Source organism: Corylus avellana, unplaced genomic scaffold (assembly GCF_965113065.1).
Source record: "Corylus avellana unplaced genomic scaffold, dhCorAvel1.hap1.2 HAP1_SCAFFOLD_68, whole genome shotgun sequence".
NCBI lineage: Eukaryota > Viridiplantae > Streptophyta > Magnoliopsida > Fagales > Betulaceae > Corylus > Corylus avellana.
This window is the reverse complement of record NW_028290493.1, coordinates 10,001-20,000: the sequence shown is the minus strand read 5'-3', so window position 1 is coordinate 20,000 and position 10,000 is coordinate 10,001. Positions and strand designations below refer to the sequence as shown.

Here is a 10,000-nt window from a genome sequence, read left to right as displayed (position 1 = left end):
TCAATTGGTATTTTTGCTTATCCTTGTTTGTATCTTTCAAAACTAAAATTGAAATTTAGGGAAGTGCTTTATAAACATATGTATAAAAAAAGAACATATTTCATTTAGACTCTTTATGCCTACCATAACTAGTTATTTCGGTTTTCTACTAGCGGTTTTAACTATAACTTCAGTTCTATTTATCAGTTTAAACAAGATACGTCTTATTTGAAATTAATTGAATGAACAATTCATAAAAAAAAGAAATTTTTCTGTGGTATTTCATATATTCTATAGTTTCTTACCGTGTCAATTTCCAATTCTTGTTCATTGAGATTCATGTGCAATACGAATTAATATTTAAGAATAGATATTACCTCTCCCTTTCCCCTTTCAAACAAATGAAATGATTGAAGTTTTGCTATTTGGAATTGTCTTAGGTCTAATTCCTATTACTTTGGCTGGATTATTTGTAACTGCATATTTACAATACAGACGTGGCGATCAGTTGGACCTTTGATTAATTAATATCTCTTTTTTGATTGACCTCCTATTTCATTGTAATTTTCGACCTAAGAATAACAAGAATGGAATCACGCTCTGTAGGATTTGAACCTACGACATCGGGTTTTGGAGACCCACGTTCTACCGAACTGAACTAAGAGCGCTTCATAAATATTTTGTAACCCTAATATATTTTTGCATGCATCTACTATTATATAGAATATCGTAAAATTAATATATAGAATATTGTAAAATGAAAGATTGATTATACCCAATTTTAATCGATTTCAATTAATCCCTCGTTACGGCTCATAAGATAAGTAATAGGTAGGGATGACAGGATTTGAACCCGTGACATTTTGTACCCAAAACAAACGCGCTACCAAGCTGCGCTACATCCCTTTCCATTGGTCGACAGTGTCATTGTAGAGAATACCTGTATTGTTTTCCACATCTTTATTTTCTCCATTCATATACAAAAATTATCTTGTCATTTCTTCTTTTTTATCTCATATCATAGAACATATATTTAATATTTCATTCTAATAAATAATTAATTATAATAAAAGGCTTATACACATACGTAACGTATAATTAAACCCGCTTAAAAAAATGAATAGAATATTTTTGGGGAATGCTGGGACAGAAAAAGGCGTATTTTTTTTTTAAGAAAAGGAATAGCTACTGAATCATTGTACATTTCAATTTGAATTAGGGATTCCGCATACAAATACAAGTGATCATTAACTACACCTACGTCTGATCATATATGTATTACAAATTACAATAAAGAAGGAGTATTTAAAATGCGAGATCTAAAAACATATCTCTCCGCGGCACCGGTAGTAAGTACTCTATGGTTCGGGTCTTTAGCGGGTCTATTGATAGAGATCAATCGTTTATTCCCGGATGCGTTGATATTTTCCCTTTTTTAATTCTAGTTCTAGTTATAGTTATTGATATGGGAAGGGGTGAAGAAAATTAGAGATATAATCAAATATCTGTGACTAATCCCTCCCCTTCCCTTCTTTTACTTTTCTAATTTTTAAAATTAGAATAAGTTCGAAAAGAGAAAGAATAAAAGTGGATTCAACTTCAGTAAAACTCGGAACTCGGGCCGGGACTCTAATTTAAATTTAATTAATAAGATAAGAGAATGAGAACGGAAATGGAAAATTGATGGCCGGGTCAACAATATCATACAAAATACTTAAATGAAAAATGAAATACTATACTAGGATTATAAATCTAGTTAGAAATCATTGTATTACTTATTTAATACTTTTTTATTACTATCTTGATTTCAACGAAATCTTTCAGAATTTGATTTCGAGTTAGCAACTTCTATTTTTTTTCGTTCCTTTCTTCTCTTTGGATCGGAAAATAGAATAGTTGGGTGAATCAAAAATCCAAAGGAGGTTCATGGCCAAGGGTAAAGATGTTCGAGTAACCGTTATTTTGGAATGTACCAATTGTACTCGAAATAGTGCTAATCGAAATGGTGCTAATAAGGAATCAATGAGTATTGGTATTTCCAGATATATTACTCAAAAGAATCGACATAATACGCCTAGTCGATTGGAATTGCTAAAATTCTGTCCCTTTTGTTACAAACATACAATTCATGGGGAGATAAAGAAATAAATCGAACCGATCCGATCGCTTGTATGTCACCCTTCCAAGGAAGATTAAAAATGACATATTATATATATATATATATATATTTAAAGATAAACAAAACAAAATCCCCCATTGAAATAGGATTTTCGGGATAAGGAAGAAACAAATCATGGATAAATCCAAGCGACTCTATTTTAAATCCAAGCGATCTTTTCGTAGGCGTTTGCCCCCGATTGGCTCGGGGGATCGAATTGATTATAGAAACATGAGTTTAATTAGTCGATTTATTAGTGAACAAGGAAAGATATTATCTAGACGGGTGAATAGATTAAACTTAAAACAACAACGATTAATTACTATTGCTATAAAGCAAGCTCGTATTTTATCTTTGTTACCTTTTCTTAATAATGAGAAACAATTTGAAAGGGGTGAGTCGACCACCAGAACTACTGGTCTTAGAATCAAAAGAAATAGGCTTACTCTTCACTTGAATCAAAATTCCAATACGAATTCAAAGGCGGATTGATATTTTGTTCGAAAAATTCGCGAATCCATATTTTATTGTCGTATATCATAAGAAAAAAAGAATAAATCTTTTTTTATTAAACGTGTTGTTTGTTCATTTTGACGACTTTATTATTATATTTTATCATACTAATTTCTATTCTACCTTCCCGGAGTTAATTCTCCAGTGAACTCCATTTTAAATTTAAAACATTCCGATGAATTCCTTCCAAATATACTTATTTTAGAATCTCATTGGAAATCATATAAAGGCAATTTCTATTTAATATAGCTATTTGCGCAGGTATTTTACGATTAAGAAGCAACTGCCTCTTGTACAGATTGTGTATTAATCTATTATAATTATAGTATATGCCTTTACCGCGAATTACTGCATTTATCCGAGTAATCCACAAACGACGAAAATCTCTCTTTTGCCTACCTCTATCCCGATAAGCCGAAAACAAAGCTCTTATTTTCTGTTGAGTAATAGTTCTAGTAAGTCTTGAATGAGCCCCTCGAAAGCTTGATGCAAATAAACGAATTTTTGTTCTACGTCTCCGAGCTATATATCCTCGTTTAATTCTGGTCATTGAATAAATGAAACTTCGATGAATAACTAATTGATTTCCTTTCTTTCAGTTATTCCTTTTCCTTTCCTAGTTTATTAATAACAAAACGGATTCTTCCAATGTATAAACTAAAAACTCCAATGGCTTTTGCTACTATAACCTTCCCGACCACGATTTTTTCTTTTTTTCTGGGCATTTCACTGCGAAATAAGAAATTGTATTGATAGTGATACTAGATATTAAAAACTAGATATTAAAAAAAGCATATTAAATAAAAAAAGAAAAACAAAAAGTAGTAAATCTAAATGGATAAAAAAATCGTGGGTTCCATCGTTTCTATGGTTACTTTTTTAACGGCGAGGTCCCCTCTATACACCGGAGCCCCTTCTTTCATTTAATCAATGCTATTGTTAACTTGTACAGTTCACACTTTTTGGCTCTACCCATGAATTATCCAGTAATCAGTCTTTCACAATGAGATCTACCTATACAGTAACGATATTTAATTATGAAGATTAGCTGTGTAGCTGACCCTGTTAGTCCGTTGTTGCAAGAGTAAGGGCATAATCTTTCTGCCTTTTCATTTTAATAGTCTTTCCCCTGCTTAGTGGATAACCATTTGCTACCAATGGGAAATTCTTTTTCATCTTAAATTGAAAATTGAGACGGTTGGATTTATACCAATAGAAACCATAAATTTGATACACAATAGAAGGATATCATAGATCCTTTTTAGATAGTGAATGGAGTTCTTCCATTTTATCCTATTTATTGGTACTGACCACTGATACTGGAAAAATTGGTTCTTTTCTTTTGTCCCAGTCCATGCTCTGAACGAGTCACACATACACCCTAGTACATGTTCCTCGTCGCTGAGGACATCCCCCAAGGGCGGGGGATTTCGTGACATTTCTGATTGGCTGTCTTGTCTTTCTAATAAGTTGTTTAATAGTTGGCATGTTGACTCGTATACATAATGAGTTGGTTTAGATCGATCCTAACCGGATGATTAGGCATTACTTCTATATTAATAGATATATTAAATATAAGAAGAGAAAATTGAAAATGGCATATTTGCGCGAAATCCCTGCTATTTTTTATTCTACCGCTATAACATCAACAATTCCATGAGCTTGGGCTTCTGTTGCTGACATAAAAACATCTCTTTCCATGTCTTCGGATACAACCCATAAGGGTTTGCCCGTTCTTTGTACATAAACCCTTGTGATGGTTTCGCGTAACTTCAACAGTTCTTCCGCTTCCAGGATAAATTCTCCCGTTTGTGCCTCATAAAAAGAACTAGCAGGCTGATGGATCATTACCCTGATTATATAACATAATAAATGGTTCTTCTATCTCGAAGATAAATCAAAGAGAAGAAATAAAATAAAGAATAATAATACGAAAAACAAGATAGAATTGAACAACCGTACAGGCATCTTTTTCGCATTGCATACGGCTCTACAATGGAATTCGCTTTTACCTCCCATCCAAGAAACAGAAAAAATAGGATCTATCAGACCAGACCCTGATTGGTAAATAATCCAATAACCATCCTTCCTTTTTTGGAGTAGTTAAAAATACTATGATGGCTCCGTTGCTTTATATTTATATATTTTATTTATTTAGTCTTTTATTCAGCAATCCCAAAGTTTCTTTTTTTTGTATTCTTTCATAACATAATTAGCCTTCTGGCGTGAAAACAAAAAAGTTTGTGACGCTGCAAGAGATTTCCGATAGATCAGATAAAATCGGAAATGCCCCTTATCTCATACTACTCTTTCAATATATAATCTAATAGTTTTTGAATTTTGAAAAAAAAAAAGATTTCTCATATCGAATTCAAAATGCCATGCTATTATTACTTAATAGTCATATTTCATATCGCGAAGGCATAGTCTTCTTTTTTCTCTCAAATACAAAACTCATTGGCGCCGAGCATGAGGGAATGCTAGACGTTTGGTAATTTCTCCTCCGACCAGAATAAAAGATCCCATTGAAGCGGCTAATCCCATGCATATTTGTCTGTACATCTGGTCGTACAAATTGCATAGTATCATAAATAGCTACTCCGGGTATTACCCACCCTCCGGGAGAGTTCATAAACAAATACAGATCTTTGATATCATCCTCTATACTAAGATATACCATAAGACCAATAAGTTGATTCGAGATCTCGCTATCAACCTCTTGGCCTAAAAAAAGTAATCTTTCTCGATAAAGTCGGTTGATTAGGATAAAATTGTATCCTTAGGAACCGTACGCGCACCTTTTGATGCATACGGTTTACCAAAAATCGCGAAAAAAAAGAATCAATGTGTAGATTACAGCCCTCATCTTTTTTCATAGTGGGCTCCTTCTAACAAAGGGCTTTTTTCTTCTATTTTTCAAGAAAGATTAGTTTTGGTCTGTTTACTTTACCTATAAATAAAAGAAATAGATAAAGTAATCTACTAAACTTATCGAACGAACTTCTCATTGATTTATTGTTTCATCGAGATCGAATCCAAATCACGATGTCATTTTCTTGTTCCGGAATGGGCTTCTTCAATTTTTTTTAGGTTTATGCTCTACTCCGAGTAAAGATCGGCCCGATTTTGATTTGCACATATAGGGCAAATGCCCCAATACCACGTGTTTTTGCTATGGCTTTTTTTTTTATTTATTTCATGTCTTCTGCCAAATATTCAATGTATTCGTTATATTACTCGATTGCTTAAACAGTTTGAGATCGCTCCTGTTTATAATATGATAAAAATAGATATATTACCAATTGGGTTTTTTCTAAACGGAGCCTGGATACTTCATTTTATTGGTCCAATTGAGCCAACTATAAATTATTCTAAACCATAAATTATTCTAATTGATAATATTAATCTGGATACCCCCTCCAAAAAACAAAATAAATATAATTGCACTTCACGCTCCAAATTTTTTGATGATTCAATCAATCTTTCTTGGGCGAAAGAGAGGATATCTCGATCGGGGGAGAGAATGGGGAAATCCCATGTGACCCAATATATCTGACAAGTCGCACTATACGTCAACCCAAGATGCATCTTCCTCCCCGGGACTTCGAAAAGGTACTTTTGGAACACCAATAGGCATTAAATGAAAGAAAAAAAGAATTAAGTACTATATCTTACTTTGATGTGGAAGCGTAAAAATGGGTTTATTGTCTTAATAAGATTAGCCTTTATCATAGTTTATCCAAAAATTGAATAAGTTCATAAAATAAAAAAAAAAAGAAGACAGAATGACTATGACTAAAGAAGAAAATTTTTAAGAATGGGTCTTTTGAATGATATGAACAAATATGTATGCTTTCACTCATAGAAAATGAAAGCGGGATCCCGCCCCCCTACCATTGCGTATTGGTACTTATCGGGTATAGAATAGATCTGCTTCTGTTTGTTCCTACAAACAGAACTCTTCCATTATTACTAATATAATAGAACAAATCTTAATCCTTTCCTCGAGATAATCTACTGAAAAGGGGAGGTCCATAGCATAGTTTTTTCCAATGCAATAAAGTTACATAGTGTCTATTTTTCGTTGATAAAGGGGTATTTCCATGGGTTTGCCTTGGTATCGTGTTCATACCGTCGTATTGAATGATCCGGGTCGTTTGCTTTCTGTCCATATAATGCATACAGCTCTAGTTGCTGGTTGGGCCGGTTCGATGGCTCTATATGAATTAGCGGTTTTTGATCCCTCTGACCCTGTTCTTGATCCAATGTGGAGACAGGGTATGTTTGTTATACCTTTCATGACTCGTTTAGGAATAACCAATTCATGGGGCGGTTGGAGTATCACAGGAGGGACTATAACGAATCCGGGTATTTGGAGTTACGAAGGTGTGGCCGGTGCACATATTGTGTTTTCTGGCTTGTGCTTTTTGGCAGCTATTTGGCATTGGGTGTATTGGGATCTAGAAATATTTTGTGATGAACGCACGGGAAAACCTTCTTTGGATTTACCTAAGATTTTGGAATTCATTTATTTTCTTTCAGGACTGGCTTGTTTTGGGTTTGGCGCATTTCATGTAACGGGGTTGTATGGTCCTGGAATATGGGTGTCCGATCCTTATGGACTAACCGGAAGGGTACAATCTGTAAATCCAGCGTGGGGTGTGGAAGGTTTTGATCCTTTTGTTCCGGGAGGAATAGCCTCTCATCATATTGCAGCAGGGACATTGGGCATATTAGCAGGTCTATTCCATCTTAGTGTCCGCCCGCCCCAACGTCTATACAAAGGATTACGTATGGGAAATATTGAAACCGTCCTTTCCAGTAGTATCGCTGCTGTTTTTTTGCCGCTTTTGTTGTTGCTGGAACTATGTGGTATGGTTCAGCAACTACCCCGATTGAATTATTTGGTCCCACCCGGTATCAATGGGATCAGGATACTTCCAGCAAGAAATATATCGAAGAGTTGGTGCTGGGCTAGCCGAAAATCAAAGTTTATCAGAAGCTTGGTCTAAAATTCCTGAAAAATTAGCTTTTTATGATTACATCGGCAATAATCCGGCAAAGGGGGATTATTCAGAGCGGGCTCAATGGACAACGGGGATGGAATAGCTGTTGGTTGGTTAGGACACCCTATCTTTAGAGATAAAGAAGGGCGTGAACTTTTTGTACGTCGTATGCCTACTTTTTTTGAAACATTTCCGGTTGTTTTGGTAGACGGAGATGGAATTGTTAGAGCCGATGTTCCTTTTAGAAGGGCAGAATCGAAGTATAGTGTCGAACAAGTAGGTGTAACTGTGGAGTTCTATGGCGGCGAACTGAATGGAGTCAGTTATAGTGATCCTGCTACTGTGAAAAAATATGCTAGACGTGCTCAATTGGGAGAAATTTTTGAATTAGATCGCGCTACTTTGAAATCCGATGGTGTTTTTCGTAGCAGTCCAAGGGGTTGGTTTACTTTTGGACATGCTTCGTTTGCTCTGCTCTTCTTCTTCGGACACATTTGGCATGGTGCTAGAACCTTGTTCAGAGATGTTTTTGCCGGTATTGACCCGGATTTGGATGCTCAAGTAGAATTTGGAGCATTCCAAAAACTTGGGGATCCGACTACAAAAGACAAGCAGTCTGATACAAGATTGATTTCTTACTTCTCACCTTTATCTTTGTGATTTAACATAATTTAACATAAATAGGGTATCGGATAAATCTTGATTTGAATTGCTGCCTTTTCTTTGACTATTTCTCTTTAGTTATCCGGGAGACGATCCAAAATAAACAGGTATGGAAGCTATAATTGTAAACCGCAATCGAATCTATGGAAGCATTGGTTTATACATTCCTCTTAGTCTCGACTTTAGGAATAATCTTTTTCGCTATCTTTTTTCGGGAACCGCCTAAAGTTCCAACTAAAAAGATGAAATGATTTTTTATTATCTCATTTATTATCTCAATTGAAGTAATGAGCCTCCCAATATTGGGAGGCTCATTACTTCAACTAGTCTCCGTGTTCCTCGAATGGATCTCGTAGTTGTTGAGAGGGTTGCCCAAAAGCAGTATATAAGGCGTACCCAGTAAAACTTACAAGTAAACCAGATATAGAGATGGCAACTAAGGTTGCTGTTTCCATTATTATATAGTTTTAATATAATTTTAAGACCACAACGGATCTATGATAAGATCATTTATTTACAATATAATGGTATACAAAGTCAACGGCTCTCAATGAATACAAAATAGGATTTATGGCTACACAAACCGTTGAGGATAGTTCGAGATCTGGTCCAAGACGAACTATTATAGGGGATTTATTGAAACCATTGAATTCGGAATATGGTAAAGTAGCTCCCGGTTGGGGAACTACTCCTTTGATGGGTATCGCAATGGCTCTATTTGCGATATTCCTATCTATTATTTTGGAGATTTATAATTCTTCCATTTTACTGGACGGAATTTCAATGAATTAGATTCACAAGAACTACTAAATAGCTTTTCAATACAAAACAAAGTGAAGCATTTAGATCGTTTTTAGTCCATTCTATTTTTGGTAGTTCGACCGTGGAATTTCTTTGTTTCTGTATTTCCGGAATATGAGTGTGTGACTTGTTATAATTGATCCTATGGATACTACAGAAATCGGCTCTGTCATCTTGATACAGATGGTTTTACCTCGTCGGATATTCATTCTAGTATCCGGAACGCGCGGAATATATGAAATAGATTACAAACTATTATAACTATGATTCATATTTAATATTCAGACTCGTGTGCCGGACTCCAAAAAAAGAATTAACCAAAAAGAGTTAAAAAAGGAGGGTTAGAAGTTAAAAATCGAAAGGTTTTTATTCTTTTTCCCGTTTATGCTTTTCTTTTTTTAATTAAAGGACAAACCTTTCTTTGGATTTTTATTCATTATATCTATTCATTGAATAAGTGATGATCCACCGATTCTTACTCAGGGAATTTTTGGACTTAGTTTGAGGGTTTTATTGAATCATCGTGGTTGTAGTATGAATCTGAGGTTTTTAATCGATTCATAGGGTCTTAACAAGAGAATTCCTATCAATAATAAAGAAACAGAAGTAAAGCCGCATTACACACAAATAAAAATAGGTAAATAGAAGATTCAAGAGGCCTGTAACGATCAACATAAAGACGAATGAGCCAACTTGATATTTTGGCATTATAACCACAAAGAAGAGCTTTCAGATTTTTATTCTTTCGTATCTTCAGAGAAAGATTGAATCATAGGATTAAAGAAGTTTCAAACTTTCTATTACACATATCCGTTATAGCCAGTATTTGGGTGTTTCTGTTTGAGCCGTACGAGATGAAATTCTCATATACGGTTCTCGG

At 34.7% G+C, this 10,000-nt stretch overlaps 2 non-coding genes across 2 annotated transcripts; both read right to left on the bottom strand.

Moving 5' to 3' along the window:
* Positions 1 to 573: 573 nt before the first annotated feature.
* TRNAW-CCA (transfer RNA tryptophan (anticodon CCA)) lies at positions 574 to 647 on the bottom strand. The gene has a single exon. It is a non-coding gene; the product is annotated as a tRNA-Trp (tRNA).
* A 164-nt stretch (positions 648 to 811) lies between these two features.
* On the bottom strand, positions 812 to 885 carry TRNAP-UGG (transfer RNA proline (anticodon UGG)). Its single transcript has one exon. It is a non-coding gene; the product is annotated as a tRNA-Pro (tRNA).
* Between the last annotated feature and the right edge of the window lie 9,115 nt (positions 886 to 10,000).